At 54.2% G+C, this 20,750-nt stretch overlaps 1 long non-coding RNA gene across 1 annotated transcript; it reads left to right on the top strand.

The window, feature by feature from the left end:
• Positions 1-12,355: 12,355 nt before the first annotated feature.
• LOC113901791 lies at positions 12,356-14,962 on the top strand. The gene is made up of 3 exons (XR_003513535.1): positions 12,356-12,593; positions 13,051-13,236; positions 13,737-14,962. It is a non-coding gene; the product is annotated as an uncharacterized LOC113901791 (long non-coding RNA).
• The last annotated feature ends 5,788 nt before the right edge of the window (positions 14,963-20,750 follow it).

The raw sequence follows: 20,750 nt of genomic DNA on the forward strand, positions 1-20,750 counted from the left end.
GGGGCGGGTCCCGGGGAGGACCTGAGCGGCCTCCTCGTCTCATTCCGGAGCTGCTAATGGAACCTGTGCTGGTGTCGGCGCCGCTCTGGAGCCGCCAGTAGGGGGAGCGCTCGAGCTGAAGGCGGACGCAGGCTCTGGGGCTGCCTTGACCTTTCTGCCCCTGCACCTGGCTCCTGTCACCTCTGATTCCGGATGGAGCTGACGCTGGAGCTGCAGAGGAGCAGAGACCACCCACACGCCTGCCTTTCTAAAGACAGGACCACATCCCAGAGGTTTCTGGAGAAGCCTCAGCCCCCAAACCCACAACACGACGTTGTCCCCGACGGCAGTCCCCACACAGGTGGTCTGAGGCCAGTCTCTGCTCCCCGTCCGACAGCTGCCGTGGGGGCGCCCCCCTGAGTCCAGCGCCCACCCTGACCTCCTCACCCTCTGGCTCTGCCGTGGGGGCACCCGCTTGAGTCCAGCGCCCACCCCACCCTCCTCACCCTCCGGCTCTGCCTCGTCGAGGTCCGCGTGCTCTAGCTGGGCCAGGAGCCGGGCATGTTGAGCTGTACGTAGGCCACCAGCTGCCTGAGGCAGGGGAAGTCGGGGGGCTGACAGAAGTCCTCTGAGTACTGGTTCAGCCAGGTGCCCAGGATGGAGGAGACAGCACTGGGGGTGGGCGGGCGGGCAGCAGAGTCAGGGCCTGGCCTTTCCTTCCTCTCGGCCCTTCCCTAGCACCCCCTGGGGGCCAGGCTTCTGGGCTCCCCCTGCCCATCTGGACGCCAAGGCCTGGTCAGCAGTGAGGGGCGGGCAGTCTCAGCTGGAGCAAGCCCTCTGTCCACGGTGACCACCTCTCCCTTCTTGGGGAGACTGACTCACTCCTGTCCACCCCCCAGCCCCACTCTGGGCCCCCCACCCCACTCTTGGCCCCCCCACCCCCACTCTGACCTCCCCCCCAACCAAAGGGAACTGCAGGAGGGCAGGCAGGGCCGCGGCTGCTCTGTTCATTGCTCCGGCCTGGCTGCGCTGCACACAGCCGGTGCTGCATACGGATTTGCTGAATGAATGAACCCCAACCAGCACCTTACAGACACCTGAGTGGCCTGGGGCTCTCTTCCAGCCCCCAGTGATCCCTGCTCTGGCTAATCCCAGGAGGGGACCCCAAGATAGGATCTTGAGCTTCCTTTACAAATTGGAAAATGTCTCTGCCCTAGGGCTGGAAGCAGAGAGCTTCTTCATGGGGGGTGGGGAGCAGGGAAGAAAATCTTAGTGTAAACCATTCCATCCCTCAGCAGCCCTTTTCACAAGGCCGGGCACGGGGCTGCATGATCCACACTTATCTGATGGTCCTGACAACCGTATGAGGTCGGGCCTCTTGGTAGCCCAGCTTTCATGTGAACAGACTCAGGCTCAGAGAAGTAAAGTGACATTCCCGAGACACACAGCAGGTAGGTGGGCAGGGAGCCGCTGTGCCAGGGAGGGGTGGGGCGCTCACCTCTTGAACAGCAGCTCCAGGACCTGCTGGGCGGGGGTGAAGGCTCGGTAGGCGCACAGGAAGCTGGTGACATAGGAGAGGTCGCTGGCCTGGAAAGCGGGCACCAGGCGCTTCAGCGGCTTCTCCAAGGGGTCTGCTGTGACCACCCTCTCCCTGAGGGCTCATCCAGGTTCAGGGTGGATCCATTTTTCACACGGGGCTAATCTTCAGACATAGAGGGACAGTTCGAAAAAACAAGCAGTGCAAAAACACTCACATTTCTGTCCTGAAATTCATTTCCAATAAAGGAATTGGCTTGAAGAATCTTACAAAGACGTGAAAACTGACTCGGCGCCTGGCCAAGCCAGGGGCCGGATGGTGGGAGGGGAGGAAGGGAGGTGCCCGGACTCCTTGGGTTGGGACGATGGCCACTCAAGAGGCAAAGCCCTTGGTGGAACCCTGGGTAGATTCCTGGGTGGCTTCTGAACAGGAAGTCTCCCCAGACATCACACCAGCATTGACTTGGGAAGTGAATATGACCAGCCCACCAGCCTTCTGACTCTTCATCAGCCTGCTCCTGCTCTGACATAAGCCCCTTCTCCCCTTCCCTTCCACGCATGCACATGGTGGGGGCAGGGGACACAGGACTGCCCAGGAGGGATCAGAGTGGTGGCCTGCCCTGGTCCTCCCTGTGTCACCTCTGGGTGCCTCCGGGCCAACACCCTGAGGCATCCGGGGTGCAGACGGAGCCAAGGTCTACAGCTTTGAAAAAGGCTTTCAGGACAGGCTTTGCTGAGGCCAGAGCCTCAGACCCTGGTACGCAGCAGAACGTGTTGCTGCCTCCAGCATCTGTAGACAAGTGGGCTGGGCGGGGTGCAGTCTCTAGGATGCAAGAAAAACCTCTGGGCACCTCCAGGACCCCCTGCCATCATTCTGGCATCTCTCCCTTCATCACGCTATAAGCCCAGGCCTGTTGTCAAGAGACTGGAAGCCCCTGCCCCCGTGGCAGAGCTGTCTCAAAACCACAATTGCTGTCTTCTTTTTCTCTTGTCCCCTCCCTAGTGTTCACTCCCCTCTGATCCCTAACAGGGCAGTGAGAGAGAGTGTGAGTGTGGTGAGTGTGTGTGTGAGTGTAGTGAGAGAGAGTGTGTGTGTGCGTGTGCGTGTGTGCGTGCGTGCGTGCTCCAGCATCTGCGTTTGCATGGCAATACCCAGAGGAAACGACCCCAGATGGGAAGGGGCTGGCAGCTCCAGGATCTTAGAGGTTCTCATTCCCAAAGTAAACCCCTCCCCCGGACGGTTGATCCCTGACCTAGGAGGTGGAATCTTCCTAGCTCCTCTGGACTCGGCCCACGTCGTGGCCTCAGGCCAGTTCCTGCCTCTCTGGCCTCAGTTTACCAATTGCCCCATTAGAAGTATTTGGAGGAGATGTTGTTAGCCCAGCTCCTGGCTCCGGGGTGGGTTTGGTGAGGAAGCACTCTGGGCATGCGCGGGCCTCCCACCAACGGCTCGAAGCAGGTGGACCCCGCGCGAGACGCACGCAGGCCGGTGGACGGCGCACGCGCAGACCCCACCTCCCCGCGGGGACGCCCGCCAGTAACGGCCGTCCAAGTGGTGCGCCCAGGGTCCGCATCTCTGCCCCTGGCTCTGAGCCCCCTCATCCAGTTAGGCCTGGGGCCACCCCCACCCGAGCCAGGCAGGGCCACAGGCCCTGGCTGTTTGCTGGGAAGGCCTGGGGACCAGAGAGACACGGAAGGTGTCCCCCGTCCTGGTACCCGGATTCCACCCCACTGTCCCGCCCAGGGCCTGGCCGGGTCCCAGGGAATGGAGCTGGAGACACTGAGTCTGGGCATGGCGGGGTGGGGGGGAGGTCCCCTGCCCCTCCTCCTCTGCACCCTGCCCCTTGTCTGATGGCAGGACACTGGACACAAGTCCAGCACTTTGAGCGCCTTCCTCTTCTTGCTTTAAATCCCAACCCTCTCTCCCCAGGTCAGAGTCGCTGACTCCATCTTCAGTGGAGGAGACTGAGGCTCTGAGAGTCGCCGCAGGAGCTGGCCTGTCACGGGGCCGGGATGTGGCCTTGCTATAGGTTTGAACCCAGGTCATTCTGACCCCCATATCGGTTCTAGCACAGGAGCCTTGGAGATAGCTCTGAACCAGGTTGGTGGAGAGTCTGTCATTTGGGGGGGGGGGCTGTGGGGAGGGGGTGCTGCAGGCAGGGGGCTCTGAGGGGGAGGGCTTGGAAGGGTTCTGGGGGGAGGAAGGCGGTAGGAAGGCTGGGGTGGGGGCGGGGGGTGCTCAAGGGGTAGGGAGGCTGGACCAGACCACACAGGGCTCTGAGTGTGGGGCCGGGGGTCAGAGGTCACCGCGGGTTGTGTGTGGGGACAGGACATGAGGGGGCTGTCCTATAAGATCCGCAGCATGCTAGATTTGGAGGGAGCATGGAGGGCACATTAACTGCCCGCCCCCAAGCATGGGTCTCCAGTGACCTACCAGGAGGAGGAGGCCGCCTCAGTTTCCCCTGCGCACAGTAGGGGCTGTGGTGGTCGTCTGCCTCATCTCAGGGTGGGGCCCGCTGCCCGGAGGGTCCACAGATGGCCTCTTGTCGAGGCGGCCATTCAGCAGAGGTCTGTGCCCAGGGACGTGTGAGTGAGGGGACCGAGGCGTCGCCCTCCCGGTCAGCGTGCAGAGGTCTGTACCCAGGGACGTGTGAGTGAGGGGACCGAGGTGTCGCCCTCCTAGTCAGCGTGAAGCTCTTGTCCGTGTTGTGTTCTCATGTCCAGGCTGACACGGATGATGCAGCGTCGTCCACCTGCCGGATGGAGAGTGACAGTGAGGGGCTGGGCTGCAATCCCCGAGACCCAGCGTTCGTGTGCCCGGGGCTCCACGGACATGTGGGCAGCCAGGTGAGGCTGGAGGCCCCGCGGGGGCCCGAGGTCCCGGAGGATGAAGACGGTGTCGACTCCCAGAACCCATGGATGGCGAGAGCAGCAGAGGCCCTGGACTGTGCGGGGCGCCCCATGCCAGCATCCAGCACTGGGGGCCTCTTGGCCACTTCTGTGGTGTGGAGGGAGAGACTGGTCACCGGAAGGAAGAACTGGGAAAAGCTGTTCGGGGAGGGGGGTGGCATAATCACCTTGTTTTCCTGGGCATCAGGGGACTCGGGGTCACAGCCCACATTGTCGTGACACGCTGCAGAGTGGAGCTGGGCACGTGCTCACGCAGCGCAGGGCAGCGTCCCCATGGCCGAGGTCGGTGCCCTGCCTGAGCTGCTCATGGCCATGGAGTGGGAGCTGTCCCTGGCCCTGGAGTCTGTAGGGGGGACCAGGTGACTGATGGAGGGGCCAGCTCCGCAGGGGTCGCACCCACTGGGTGAGTGGTGCTCTGGGGTGTCCATGGGCACACCCAGGGACCGTGTGACCTGCATCCGGGAAGGTGTGGGGCAGGTGCACAGAGGACAGGGCCTGGGTGGGGGACAGGGCACCATGCTGGTGGGCAGCGCCCCTCGGAAATTCAGCCGGAGCTAGCCTGGTGGACGGGCTCCAGGGCTGGGCCGGCTCTGCCTCTGGCAGCTGTGCCCAAAGTGATGCCTGAGCCAGTGGAGATGGGCGTGGCTTAGGTCTGGAGGGGAAGCCAGAGCGCGCTCTGACGCTGGAGCTGGCCCAAAGGTGAGAAGGCTGTGAGTGGGCCACCGGAGGTCAGGTCGGCCTGTTGAGCAGCAAGTGTCATCTTGGCAGCAGAAGTTCAAGGTGAAGTGTGCTCGGGTGGTCTGGACTGTCTTTTTGGAAACAAAGTGCCCAGTTGGTCTTGGTCTCTTGAGTCTGTAAGTGCTTGGCTTCCCAGCTGAGTGTAGACCCCGGCAGGGCACCCTGTGACTGGCCAGCTCGGGGGGTGATGAGAAGGTGCTGTTGGCAACCTTGAGCCCCTCCAGCTTCATGTGGGGGAGGGTTAAGCTGGCTCCATCCCTGGCCTCACCCCTCTGGTGAAGGTCAGCATCTTCAGGACAAAGTCATGGTGGGCGGTGGAGCCAGCGGCACTGAACACATTGGTGGTGTCCGAGGTCTTCATCTCTGGTGAGGCGGGGCACGGGAGGGTCAGCCGAGCTCTGGAGGGGGCCGCAGGCCGGGGCGAGGGCCAGGCACGGAGTCCGCAAGCAGGTTCAGCTGCGCCACTTGCAGGGTCTTAGTTCCCTGACAAAGGGTTGAACCTGTGCCCTTAGCAGTTAAAGCCTGAGTCCTAACCCCGGGCCACCAGGGAGATCCCTCGGGACTTTTTACATAAGAGGATGTGAGCCGCTTTGACATGTGGTAACAATTGTTAGTTCCAGCTGATTATTTCCTCTTTTCAAATTTATGTGCTTTGCCCTCATGTATTGTTTCTTCTTCCCCAATTAACACAGACTCTATAAAATACCGTAGCACATATCTGGTTGTGGAATCTTGGTCTTTTCCTTCTTTGCTCCCGTCTCTGCCCCGGTGACCGTCTGAATTGCTGCCACAGAGGACGTGCTCCCTGTGTGCACACCAGTGTTCTCATGCGGTTGTGGGGCTCTCTTTGCCTCGTTGCCCTGCATGCTGCTCTTCTGGCCTGGGGGCTAAAGCCTGGGGCATTTTCCATGGCGTGGCTTTTTGGAGCAGCTGGGTTTACATCCTAGAATGTGAAGTCAAGTGGGCCTTAGGAAGCATCACTATGAACAAGCTAGTGGAGGTGATGGAATTCCAGTTGAGCTATTTCAAATCCTAAAAATGGTGCTGTGAAAGTGCTGCACTCAATATGCCAGCAAATTTGGAAAACTCAACAGTGGCCACAGGACTGGAAAAGGTCAGTTTTCATTCCGATTCCAAAGGAAGGCAGTGCCAAAGAATGCTCAACTACCGCACAGTTGCACTCATCTCACACTCTAGTAAAGTAATGCTCCAAATTCACTAAGCCAGGCTTCAACAGAACATGAACTGTGAACTTCCATATGTTCAAGCTGGATTTAGAAAAGGCAGAGGAACCAGAGATCAAATTGCCACCATTTGGTGGATCATGGAAAAAGCAAGAGAGTTCCAGAAAAACATCTATTTCTGCATTATTGACTATGCCAAAGCCTAGACCGTGTGATCACAATAAACTGGAAAATTCTGAAAGAGATGGGAATACCAGACCACCTGACCTGCCTCTTGAGAAACCTGTATGCAGGTCAGGAAGAAATAGTTAGAACTGGTCCTGGAACAACAGACTGGTTCCAAATCAGGAAAGGAGTATGTCAAGGCTGTATATCGATACCCTGTTTATTTAACTTATATGCAGAGTACATCATGAGAAACGCTGGGCTGGATGAAGCACAAGCTGGAATCAAGATTGCTGGGAGAATTATCAATAACCTCAGATATGCAGATGATACCTCCCTTATGGCAGAAAGTGAAGAACTAAAGAGCCTCTTGATGAAAGTGAAAGAGGAGAGTGAAAAAGTTGGCTTAAAGCTCAACATTCAGAAAACTAAGATTATGGCATCTGGTCCGATCACTTCATGGCAAATAGATGGGGAAACAGTGGCTGACTTTATTTTTGGGGGCTCCAAAATCACTGCAGATGGTGACTGCAGCCATGAAATTGAAAGACGCTTGCTCCTTGGAAGGAAAGTTATGACCAACCTAGACAGCATATTAAAAAGCAGAGACATTACTTTGCCAACAAAGGTCCATCTCATCAAGGCTATGGTTTTTCCAGTGGTCATGCATGGATGTGAGAGTTGGACTATAAAGACACCTGAGCGCTAAAGATTTGATGCATTTGAACTGTGGTGTTAGAGAAAACAAATCTTGAGAGTCCCTTGGACTGCAAGGAGACCCAACCAGTCCATCTTAAAGGAGATCAGTCCTGAGTGTTCATTGGAAGGACTGACGTTGAAGCTGAAACTCCAATACTTTGGCCACCTGATTCAAAGAGCTGACTCTTTGAAAAGACCCTGATGCTGGGAAAGACTGAAGGTGGGAGGAGAAGGGGACGATGGAGGATGAGATGGTTGGATGGCATCACCGACTCAATGGAGATGAATTTGAGTAAACTCCGGGAGTTGGTGATGGACAGGGAGGCCTGGCATGCTGCGGTCCATGGGGTCGCGAAGAGTCGGACACAACTGAGCGACTGAAATGAACTGAGCTGGGTTTGTTCAGCAGGACCCCAGCCCTTCTCTGCCCCCAGAGCTCATGAAGCAGCTGGTGAGGAGGAGAGGCTGGCAGATTCCATGCTGCAGTGGGAGTTCTGTGGGAATAATGGGATCACGATGGAATAAAATTTGCCAGTCCCAAGTGAGACAGACAGCAGATAGATGCCTCCAGAGCCAGGAACATGGGAGCGTCCGAGTGTGTGAGCAGACCCTGGGACCAGAGGGGCAGCCTGGGGGCAGAGACAAAGGTCTTCACTGTCGTTTTGTTTTATTATTCACTTAGTTTATATATGTTATATATTTTATTTTTATTTTACATTTTGGCCTCACCATGCCGCTTGTGGGACTTGGTTCCCTGACCGGGGATCAAACCCATGCCCCCTACAGTGAAAACACAAGAGTCCTAAGCACTGGCCTTCCATGGAATTCCCTTTACTGTTTATTTTATAAAGCCTGACTCTCCTGTCTTAGCCCAGGGAATACCACAGTCTACAGTGTGAATACCAGATTCCCCTGGTCATTCAGATCATCTCCAAGGAAGCAGCCTGACCCTCTCCAGAACACACACCAGCCTCACCCCCCAGGAAACAGCTCCAATTGCCCTTTTTTGGGATCGGAATGAAAACGAACCTCTTCCAGTCCTGTGGCCACTGCTGAGTTTTCCAAATTTGCTGGCATATTGAGTGTAGCACCTTCACAGCATCATCTTTTAGGATTTGAAATAGCTCAGCTGGAATTACATCTCCTCCACTAGCTTTGTTTGTAGCAATGCTTCCTAAGGCCCATTTGACTTCACACCCCAGGATGTCTGGCTCTAGATAAGTGACCACACCATCGTGGTTATCCAGGTCATTAAGACTTTTTTTGTATAGTTCTGTGTATTCTTGTACCAGAGATCAAATTGCCAACATCCGCTGGATCATGGAAAAAGCAAGAGAGTTCCAGAAAAACCTCTATTTCTGCTTTATTGACTATGCCAAAGCCTTTGACTGTGTGGATCACAATAAACTGTGGAAAATTCTGAAAGAGATGGGAATACCAGACCACCTGACCTGCCTCTTGAGAAACCTATATGCAGGTCAGGAAGCAACAGTTAAGAACTGGACATGGAACAACAGACTGGTTCCAAATAGGAAAAGGAGTATGTTAAGGCTGTATATTGTCACCCTGTTTATTTAACTTATATGCAGAGTACATCATGAGAAATGCTGGACTGGAAGAAACACAAGCTGGAATCAAGATTGCCGGGAGAAATATCAATAACCTCAGATATGCAGATGACACCACCCTTATGGCAGAAAGTGAAGAGGAACTCAAAAGCCTCTTGATGAAAGTGAAAGTGGAGAGTGAAAAAGTTGGCTTAAAGCTCAACATTCAGAAAACGAAGATCATGGCATCTGGTCCCATCACTTCATGGGAAATAGATGGGGAAACAGTGGAAACAGTGTCAGACTTTATTTCTGGGGGCTCCAAAATCACTGCAGATGGTGACTGCAGCCATGAAATTAAAAGATGCTTACTCCTTGGAAGGAAAGTTATGACCAACCTAGATAGCATATTCAAAAGCAGAGACATTACTTTGCCAACAAAGGTTCGTTCTAGTCAAGGCTATGGTTTTTCCAGTGGTCATGCATGGATGTGAGAGTTGGACTGTGAAGAAAGCTGAGCGCCGAAGAATTGATGCTTTTGAACTGTGGTGTTGGAGAAGACTCTTGAGAGTCCCTTGGACTGCAAGGAGATCCAACCAGTCCATTCTGAAGGAGATCAGCCCTGGGATTTCTTTGGAGGGAATGATGCTAAAGCTGAAACTCCAGTACTTTGGCCACCTCATGCGAAGAGTTGACTCATTGGAAAAGACTCTGATGCTGGGAGGGATTGGGGGCAAGAGGAGAAGGGGATGACAGAGGATGAGATGGCTGGATGGCATCACTGACTTGATGGACGTGAGTCTCAGTGAACTCCCGGAGTTGGTGATGGACAGGGAGGCCTGGTGTGCTGTGATTCATGGGGTCGCAAAGAGTCGGACACGACTGAGCGACTGATCTGATCTGTGTATTCTTGTCACCTCTTTTTAATCTCTTCTGCTTCTGTTAGGTCCGTACAGGTTGTCTTTCATCGTGCCCATCTTTGCCTGAAGTATTCCCTTGGTATCTTTAATTTTCTTGAAGAGATCTCTAGTCTTTCTCATTCTATAGTTTTCCTCTATTTCTTTGCATTGTTCACTTAAGAAGGCTTATCTCTCCTTCCTATTCTCTTGAACTCTGCATTCAGTTGGGTATCTGTCCCTTTCTCCTTTGCCTTTTGCTTCTTAGCTATTTATAAGGCCTCCTTGGACAACCATTTTGCCTTTTTGGGTAACTTTTTCTTAGCCAGTGGGAAAGCAAGCAGCTCAGCCAATGGGAAGCCCTCACCAGCCCTGAACTCGCACTTTCCTCCAATGGATTTTCCTCCAAAGCTCAGTTTCCCAGCTGCCTACTATTCTCTGCAGAGTAACTCTGTTCTCCTGTTTCGCGGACTTGCCTATAGTCTTTGCTGTGGTATGCGTGTCCTGATAGCAATCCTCTTGCCTTTCCTGATGAAACCCACTTTGTTAGTAAAATCACTGTCTGCTTTTCAATAAATTTGGATTCCTTACTCCACTGGCCCTAGTCACCCCAGCCAGGTTCTTTCAAATCCAAGTTTCCCTTCCCTTGTGTATCTGGTAACAGGGAGCACAGGTGGCTGCCAGAAGCCCCGAGTGTCTCCGGAGTTAGCTGCGCCTCTTTCTCACTATCCGCTCATCCATCAGCCCCTCACCCTCTCCTCCTCCCCAAGCCCCTCCCATCTCTCCCGCACCTGATGACCTGGCCAAGCAGTCAATTTCAGGGTGCTTTCCTCTCTCTCCCAGAGGTTCTGCCCACCCGGTAACAGTCCCCCGATTCTACTGGGGGGCACTGCTACCCCTGCTGGCCTCCTGGGGAACCAGACAGACAGCTGGACAGGTATCAGGGGATGGCAGCCCATAGCTAGCCCCGTCGTCCTCTGGGCCTGCTGTGCCTCCACGCCCTTCCCACCAGCCAAGCCCCTGCCCCCTGTCCTGCCCAAGGGGCCCTGATCTGAGCCAACTGCACAAAACCTTCTATAGAACTCTCGGTGTGCCGGACATTTTCTTAAGAGCTTTCCCTGTATTAGCTCATTAATCTTCACCTGATTCTTACCTTTAAAAGGTAACCAAGGCCCAGAGAGAGGAAGTGACCTACACAAAGTAAGTGGTAGAGACATGATTTAGACCCAAAGAACTGGTCCAGAGGCTGCCCTCTAATCCAGTCTACCATGATCCAGCACTTGCTGGAGCCCCAAACCCATTCCTGTCCAAATCGTGGTTCTTAAGAGTTGCTTTAAGCCCTTTCTGCCCTCCTCAAGCCCTCAGTCCTTTGCCCCAATGCTGTCGGCTGGACCAAGGAGAGCAACTTCAGTTTTGGTCCATTGAGAACTAAGAAGGGTCTGAGATTGGGCCCACTTGCACACTAACAACTGAGCCTGTCACCATTTCCCAGAAGCTGGAAGAAGACACAGGGTTCCAGGGTCAGAGACAGAGGATGTTACAACTCTCCCCAAGGCAGCAAGCACACGCTTCACATTCCCAGGGGGGCCCTGTGCCCTCCCAGCCCCGTCCTGGTGATAGGATGCTAAAAGGTCCCCAGGGAGCTCATTTCTCCTCCAGCCTGGATTATGGAACTCCAGGAGCCTTACTTAGGCCTCTTGTCAGACCCATCTCCTGAGAACGAAACCTGCCTGGGAGGCATGTGTGCCTGGGCATGAAGATCTTATCTGTCAGCCTGTGTTCATGGCTCTGCCACCAGCATTTAGGAGGCGCCTGCATGGGGTAGGGGGCTTCCCAGGTGGCGCAGTGGTAAAGAGTCTGCCTGCCAACGCAGGAGATGCAGGAGACTGCGGGTTCGATTCTTGGGTAAGAAGATCCGCTGGAGTAGGAATTGTCAACCTGCTTAAGTATTCTGGCCTGCAGAATTCCATGGACCTAGGAGCCTGGCAGACTATAGTCCATGGGATCGCAAAAGGTCAAATAGGACTGAGCACACACGCAGGCGGAAGCCTTCATGGAACAGGCGCTCAATAACTGGGAGATAAAATGAAGGCGTCCAGGCAGCAGGGAACCGCCTCCCGTGCCCTCCCCAGCGGTGGGTCCCGTCAGGCCTCTTCCCACCTCTTTCTTCCTCCTCATCTCCTTCCAGGGTCCACTCCCAGCAGGGCATTCAGTGTGCGTGTGTGTGTGCGTGTGTGTGTGTGTGTGTGTGTGTGTGTGTGCGCGCGCGCGCACACGTGCGCACTTGAGCCCATGTGTGGATGCCCAAAGGAAAGGGTCCCACGTGGGAGGGGTGGGCAGGGTGGGTGGGCAGGGTCCCTCAGGACCTCAGGCTGCCTGGTTCCCAGAGCAAACCCCATGGCAGGGCTGAAGCCCGGCCTCGGAGCCTGGAACCCTGCCTGCCCCTCTGCGCGGGGCTCACGCGCTGTGCTGGGCGGAGTCCCTGCCCCTCTCCTGGCCTGTTTCTTAACTGTCCCGTGAGGGCTTGGACAAGAAGTGCTCAGGAGGCTCAGGGCAGTCACTGCGCTGACTCTCCCTCCTGGGGGCTGGGGGTGCGCTGCAGGCTCTCAGCCCTCCCCACCCCTGCTTCGGGATGGGGCGTGGGGGTGACCCGCCAGGGGGGCGGGGCCTCGGTCACCCCTCCCCCTGCAGCCGCACCGCGCATGCGCGTCCCCCGCCTCCCGCCGCGCGCACCGCCAACGGCTCCTCCCGGTCGTGAACGTCCTGCCGGGCCCCCCAGTCCCCTGCTCTGGGGCCTGTGTCCCCTTGAGCTCTGACTCCACCCCCACCGCAGCCAGGCTGGCCGCCAAGCGCTTGGCGGGGTGGTCCTGGAGACCAGGAGGCAGGACAGTCACCGTGCAAACCCCCAGCCCTCCGTCTGGACCCCAGGGCCCGGCTGGGTGAGTCGCTGGAACCCGACTCGGCAGGGAGAAGGGGAGACCACCACGTCCGCGCGTCCTCTGCCCACGTTGCTTGTCTTTCTGACAGCGCCCCAAGACTGAGGTCCAGCCTGTCCCCTAGGGCAGGCCTGGCCGGTGGCCGAGGGTCAGAGGGAGCCCATGGAGAAGGGCGCCCAGCACCCCTAGGGGTGAGAGTTGGGGGGCAGTAGCGGTTAATAGTGAGGCCTCTGGTCTCTCAGTGATTTCACCCCACTTTGTAGATGAGCAGCGGTCCCAGCACTCAAGGTCATTCAAGTCTAAGTGACCAAGTCCAGCCGTGACTAGGGCGGTCAGATCATGGCTCTTCATGTCCACTGAGCCCACACTGAGACCTTGTCCTGGGTTGGGCTCCCCCAGACAGGGGACCTCCTGAGTCCAAGCACTTTGGGTGTCTTCCTCTCCCTGCTTTGATCCCCAGCACCCTCTCCCAAGGTCAGAGGCACCGATCCCGATTTCAGTGGAGGAAACAGGCTCAGAGAGTCACCACACGAGCTGGCCTGTCACGGGCTGTGACGTGGCCCTGCCGTGGGTTTGAGTCCAGACCAACCTGGCCCCAAAGGCTGTCCTTGCACAGGAACCTGAGGCTCTGAGCCCAGCCTTGGAGGTGAGTCCATTGTGGATGGGGGTGTCGGGGTGGGGAGGAGCTTGGGAGGGTCCCTGGGGGAGGAAGGCGGTAGGGAGCCTGGGGTGGGGATGAGAGGTGCTCACCGGGGAGAGTGTCTGGACCAGACCACACAGGACTCTGAGTGTGGGGACAGGGGTCAGATGTCACTGCAGGGCAAGGGGGACAAGGTACAGGCTGTCTGGTCAGAACCCCCACTTCTCAGCTCCTAGATTCAGAGGTGTTTTGTTGGACGGTGTTCCAGCCCGTATAGCATGGATCCTAGAGAACCCCCCAGAGTTGCGGGGGTTCTGTCTCCTCCTGTGCTCAGTGGAGGCTGTGCAGTCATCCTGCTCCTCTCAGGGAGGAGCCTGCTGCCCTGAGGGCCCAGAGAGGGCTTCTCATCAAAGCCCTTCGGGTGCCGTCTGGACCAAAGAGGTCCGAGTGAGGGGCCTGGGGGATCAGCAGGGCACTCTGGCCCTTGTCGCTCTTCTGATGCCCAGGCTGACATGGATGCAGGAGGTCCCTCACCTGCTGGTTGGAGAGCAGCGAGAAGCTGACGTTGCAGACCCTGAGACCCAGCCCTCACGTGCCCGAGGCTGCCAAGGGCATGTGGAGCTGAAGACAAGGGCTACTGGAGGCTGAGGGCCGTGGGGATGCTGAGGACGGAACGTATACTCCTGGCCCCCAAGGAGTGGAGGATCGTCAGAGCCCAGACCCCGTGCGCCCCGTGCCAGCGTCCAACTCCAGGGGCTTCTAGGAGCTGGGGCATCTTGGTCCCCTCTGGGTATGGAGGGAGTGAGGCACGCTGGAACTGGGAGGGGCTGTCCCAGAGAAGGGATGGGGCAGTCATCTCCTCCCCCTGGCCATGAGGGGGCCAAGGTCACGTTGGAAAAGCTCACGATCCTCTCTGCTTCGGCCTGCAGTGCACACTGAGCACGTGGGCGCCTTCCCAGCCGCTGAGTCCAGGCCATCATCTCCTTAGCTGATCCCAGATCCTGGAGTGGGAGCTTCTACTGGTCCTGGGCTCCATGTTGGGGAACTGGTGGCTGGATGGAAGGACCAGCTTTGCCATTGTCAGATCTGACGGATGGATGCTCTGTAGTGCCCAAGGGCATAGGCACCAGGGACCCAAGCCTGGAGGGTGTGAGGGAAGCACCCAGAGGCAGAGTCTGGTGGTGGTGGGTAGGGCCCTTTGCAAACTTCAGCAAGTCCTCTTGTTTCCAGATCACAGACAACACCTGAGGCTGTGGTCTGTGAGAGGCCAGGTCAGCCCGTCCATGGCAGCCACCAAAGCCTGGGGGCTGGCAAGGTTCACGGTGAAACTGTAGTCTGGGAGAGACCTGGACTGCCAGTTTGGGGTCAAAAGTGCCTGGTCGCCTGGTCCTCTCCAATCTGTGATTGTTGTCCACCCAGTGACGCATGTCTGGAGAGAGGCCCTGGCTGTTGTCAGGGGCTGGTGAGACGATGCCCTTGATTAGATAGGCAAAGAGAGCAAAATAAACCCAAGGCTAGCAGAACAAAGCAAATAATGAAATTTAGAGCAGGGATAACAGAACAGAGGAGCACTCGAGAAAATCAGTGACACCAGTAGTTCTTTGTTTTAAAGATTTAAAAAATGGACAACATGGGACAGTTGTGTGTCAACAAGTTGCTTAACCTAAATGAAATGGATGAATTCCTAGAAACACACAAGCTAGCAAAGCTGACTCAAGAAGAAATGGAAAGTCTGAGTAGACCTCTTACAAGTAAACAAACTGAAGCAGTAATAAGACCCCAACAGGGAAAAACCCAGCACCTGATGCCTTCATTGGTGTTTTGTCTCAGATACTTAATAGAAAACAGATCCTAAATTATTCAAAAAGTACAAAACAAACACATTTAAACTCATTTTGTGATGACATTAACATAACTCCAAAGATTCTGTAAAGAGAGTAGGACCATAAAGAAAGCTGAGTACTGAGAAACTGATACTTTTGAACTGTAGTGTTGGAGAAGATTCTTGAAAGTACCTTGGACTGCAAGGAAATCCAACCAGTCCATCCTAAAAGAAATCAGTCCTGAATGTTCATTGGAAGGACTGATGCTGAAGCCGAGTCTCCAATACTTTGGCCATCTGATGTGAAGAACTGACTCATTGGAAAAGACCCTGATGCTGGGAAAGAGTGAAGGTGGGAGGAGAAGGGGACAACAGAGGATGGGATGTTGGATGGCAACATGGACTCGGTGGACATGAGTTTGAGCAAGCTTCAGGAGTTGATGATGGACAGGGAAGCCTGGTGTGCTGCAGTTATGGGGTCGCAAAGAGTCAGACATGACTGAGTGACTAAACTGAACTGAAAGATGCCATAAGAAAAGACATCTGCAGGCCAAAATCCATTAGAAAGATGTAAAAATGTTCAGCAAAAGGCTAGCAGACAGAACCCAGCAGCATATTGAAGGGACTATATAGTCATCTCCAGTGCTGTCTGTCTCAGGAATGAGCGGGGCTGTTTAGCACAGTTAATGGGTGTCGTACACCACCTCAATAAAAACACGTGGTCATCTCAACTGATGTAGAAAAAGCATTTAAAACTTTGAAGAAACACAAGCCTTTTTTTTTTTTTAATAGCTGCTCTCAATAAAGTAGAAATAGAATAGTATTTCCTTCACATGATTTAGGATATTTGAGAAAAACACATACATCACATTCAGGAGAAAGGCTGAAAGTTCTCTCCCTAAGGATGGGAGTAAGTCGGCGATGTCCACTTTTGCTTTTCATTTCAAAATGGTAATGGAAATCTGATGAGCAATTAGTAAGACATCTATATATAGATATATAGATATATGTCTTGCTTAGATGATATAAAATCTGTTTGCAATGTGGGAGTCCTGGGCTCGATCCCTGAGTCAGGAAGATCCCCTGGATAAGGAATGGCAACCCACGCCAGTATATTTCCTGGAGAATGGCGTAGGCAGAAGACCCTGGCGGGTTACAAGAGATTGTACCAAGAGATTGGTACCCAGAGAGGTCTGAATGAGGGGATCAAGGGGACACTTAGCCTGACGAGCTCACAAGGATGCTCTCGCACATGTTGCCATTGTCCATGTCCATGGTGGATGATCAGTGTTGCCCACGTGCTGGAGGCAGTGAGGAGGTGTGGTTGCAGACCCCTGAGACAGAGAGTTTGTGGGTGTGTGGTTGAAGCTCAGAAGGGGGAGGTGATGCTGGGGGCCGAGCTGATGCCAGATCTCAGTAATCATGGAGACAGCATGGTCAGCAGAATCTCTGGATCCTGCAGGGCAACAGAGGCTGACGACCCACTCATGGGCTTCTAGAAACTCTGTTTAGGAGCCAGGACTTCCTGGCCCCTTTTTTGGGTGTGGAGTGGGGAGCTCCGGTCCAGGAATGAAGGGGCTGGGAAGGGATGTCAGGGAGAGGGGGTGGGCAGTAGCCTTCTTCGGTTGGGCATCATAGGGCTCTGTGCCAAAGCTCGTATCATTTCCTGTACTCCGAAGCTGGAGGAGCTGGCCCAATGCACACTGAGCACGTGGGCAGAGTCCCCGCTGCAGACCTCTGCCCCCATCTGAGCTGGTCACAGCACTAAGGTGGGAGCTGCCCCTGGTCCTGAACTCTGTGTCGGGGACCTGGTGACTGCGTGGCAGAGCTGGCTTTGCAGTGGTTAAATCCACAGGGTGAGTGATGCTTGGTGGGACCCATGGGCACAAATGACAGTGACCTGCACTAGGATCTTATGAGGTGACTACAGACGGCAGTGCCTGGATGGCGCGCCACATGGGCTGCGGTGCCTGCAGGGGCTGGGGCCCGTGGGCAGTGCTCCTTGGCAAAGTCAGGTAGTCCTTTGGACCCCAGGGATGAGAAGGCACCTGAGGCTACCGGTGGTCTACTGGAGGTCGGTCAGCCTGTTGACTAGCAGGCATCACACTGGCAGCGGAGAGGTTCAGGGTGAAATGGCCAGGAGGTGACCTGGGCTGGCAGGTGGGGGGGCAGGTGCCCACCTGACCAGTCTATAAATAACTAGTTACCTAGTTACAGATGCTGGGGAGGGCAGCCATGTGACTGCCCAGTGCTGAGAACCAATTAGAAGATGCCCTTCGCAATCTTGAGTCCCTTCTGCTTTGGGTGGGGGAGGGTTGAGTTGGCTCTGTGCCTGACCTTCACCCCTTTGCTGAAGGTCGTCTTTGTCAGGACACGGTCACAGTTGGTGGTCGAGGTCATACGATGGAACATGTTGGCATTTTCAAGGGTCTTCACCTCCGTGATGGAGGGTCAGTTGAACTCATGAAGGGGTTGTGGAGTAGGGAGATGGAAACATAGAGACAGGAAGCAGACTCGTGACTGTCAGGTTGAGGGAGTGGAGCTGGAGCATGATTGCTTAATGGGCACAGGGTTCCCACTGAGGAGATAAAAGTGTCTGGGATTAGAGGGCAGTGGTGCGCACAGCACAGAGAATGTGGTTAGTGCTGCTGAATTGTACAATTTAAAACAATTTCAGGGCTAATTGTCATTGAATTTGAACTTGAACACATGAAATATAAAACCAAAGATGATATACAAGAGAAAAGTAAGAAAAACTTGGCTTCCTAGGCAAGTGAGCGAGCTCTGGGGCTGGAGCTGGTGTGGCTGGAGGTCAGTGGTTGGAGCTGAAGGTGTTGCAGAGGTGGACCGGCCCCAGAGCGGGAGCTGCGGCTGATGCTGAGATGCTGCTGGCCCAGCCGAGGGTCTGGCCCGGGAGCAGTGCCTGCGCTGGGGCTGAAGCCGGCCCTGTCTCTGGTCGTAGTGCTGGAACCGGCTCTCTACCTGACTCTAGTGCTGAGGCTGACTCTAGGTCTCCGGTATTACTCCCAATATTGGTGCAAGGACCAGCACCTGCAGAGGCTTCCATTGTGGAGCCGGTCCCCATGTGTGGGTGGAAGGGGCTTTGGTTCTGTAGCTGGTGACAGAACTAACATTAGTCCAAGTTGGTGCAAATTGTGGGGCTTTCAGTGACCTTAGCTTTGTAGGTCAAGGTAACCCTAGCTTTCCTGCATGTACCAGATGTGCCTCTACTTACCCAGGGGGAAAACAGTCCTGTGATGACTCTGGCTCTCTTCCTGGTCCTGGTGCAGACGTTGGCCAGGCTCCAAGCTGCTACTATGGCTGGCTGTGCTGTGGGTGCCAGTTCCCGGGGGTCTGCTGAAGGTGGCACTACAGCCAGTGACAGAAGTGACTTAGTCTAGAGCTGCTTTTAGTTCTGTAGCTGTTTTCTGCAGCTGGATCTAGATCTCAGATGGTAACAGGCCTGGTGCTGGAGCCAGCTCTGCTCTAGATCTTGAGATGGCGCTGAAGCAGCAAGAGGAGGAAAGACCAGCCGCCTGACTGCCCTTCTGTGTGACTTCCCGAAGAGAGACACGTCCCACAGTCTTCCCCCGAAGTGCAGGGCTGGCTCCCTGATGGGAGCTGATACTGGGGCCGGCTCCAAGCCTGGCAGTGGTGTGAGAATTGGTGGGAGAGCTGGTGATGGAGATGGCCTTAGCTCTGGAGATAGAGCCAGAGCGCGCTCTTGTTCTGGAGCTGGTCTGTTTGAGCTGCAGCTGGCTGCAGCTCAATAGTTGCTGTCAGGGCGGGCACTCGTCTACCGATGGGGCACGTCCTAGTCCTTCAGGGGGCTCTGGCCCTGGAGCTGACTCCAGAGCCCGCTCTAGCTTCACAGCTGGTGCAAGATGTGCTGGAAATGCCCTGGCTCTGCCCCCCACCTGTGGCCGTGGCTGCGATGCTGCCCTCGCCCTCCCCCCACCCCGTGGCCGTGAGCGCCGAGGAAACAGTGCCATCTAGGATCTAAGATGATGTGATATTTCAGCTGGCTGCACCCAGAAGGGAACAGTGCACAGATGCTCAGTGCATGCAAGAGTAAACGAATGAACCCAAGCCACTGCCCCCTCATTCACAGATGGGCAAAGTCCACGTGATGATCCGAACTGAAGTAGAGAAGGGACAGACAAGATTCAACACCTTTTCATGTTAAAAAAAGACTCAACAAACTAGGAATAGACGGAAACTACTTCAACATAATAAAGGCCATTTCGGAAAAACCCACATTAACACTGAGTGATGACAGACTAAATATTTTCTCTAAAAGCAAGGACAAGGCAATGATACTGATTTGCCTGGAACACAGTCAACACAGTCCTCGAAGTCCTAGCAAAGGCAGTTAGGCATGAAAAAGGAAAGGTATTCAAATTTGCAGAGGAGAAGTAAATTACCTCTATTTTCATATGATGTGATCTTGTATGTGGGAACTCTTATTTAAGGATTCCACCAGAAAATACTGTAGGACTAATAACGTAATTCAGGAAAATTGTTGGACACAAAGCCAGCCCACAAATGAGTTGCATTTCTGTATGCTAAAAGTCAACAATCTAAAATTTAGATTCCATTTACGATGACATCAAAAGGACAAAATACCTAGGAGGAAATTAACCAAGAAAGTGAAGACTTGAAAACTGAGAACTAACTACAAGAAGTGGCTGAAATTAAAGACACAAATAAATGGAAAGAAACCTCATGTGCATAGATTAGAAGACTGTCACTACAGTGTTCATACTGCCAAAAGCAGTCCACAAAGTGCAATCTCTCTGTCTCTTTGTGTTTTCTTGGCAGAAATAGAAATATTTATCTAAAATCCGTTTGCAATCTCAAGAGAACCTGAGCAGCCAAAACAAAATTTTAAAGAGCAACGTAGGAGGATGCCGCCTCCTGACTCCAGAACACATCACAGATCTTTGTTAATCAAGATGGCATGGCACTGGCACGAAAACAAGCAGACCAGAGAGACAGCATAGAGAGCCCGTGGATGAACCCTCGTGTTTGTTCAGTTGACCTTCAGTAGGGAGCCAGGGCACACGATGGGGAAAGGACAGTCTCTTCAGCAAATGATGTTGGGACAGCTGGATGTTTATGTGCAGAAGAACAAAACCGGGCCCTTATGCTGTACAAAAATTAACTCAAAATGGATTAAAGACCTAAATGAAAGTCCGAAATCTATGAAACTCCCGAAATAAAACAGGGGCAACTCTCATGACACTAGATTGATAATGATTTTCCGTATGTGACAGCAGTCACAGGAAACAGCATCAGCAGCAGAGCGAATAGGCCCACGCCAGAGGGCGTGGCAGTTAGAAAGACAGGGCGGCAGGAAATACGTGAAGGTCGTGTATCTAACAACGGGTTAGTATCCAGAAGGAGTAAAGTACTTGTGCTTGTTGGAAAATGGGCAGAGGACTTGAATAGACGTGTCTCCGATGATACACAGATGGCCAACAAGCATATGAAAATGTGCTTAAAATTACTAATCATGAGAGCAATATAAACCCCAAACACAGAGATAAAATCTCACACATCAGATGAGGCTGACTGCTTAATTAAAAATAGAGAAGATACCAAGTATTTGCAAAGATACGGAGAAACTGGAACTTGCGTGCGCTGTTGATATGATTTTAAAATGGCATAACCACTATGGGAAACAGTATGGAGATGA

This window comes from Bos indicus x Bos taurus, chromosome 11 (assembly GCF_003369695.1).
Source record: "Bos indicus x Bos taurus breed Angus x Brahman F1 hybrid chromosome 11, Bos_hybrid_MaternalHap_v2.0, whole genome shotgun sequence".
Classification (NCBI taxonomy): Eukaryota; Metazoa; Chordata; class Mammalia; order Artiodactyla; family Bovidae; genus Bos; species Bos indicus x Bos taurus.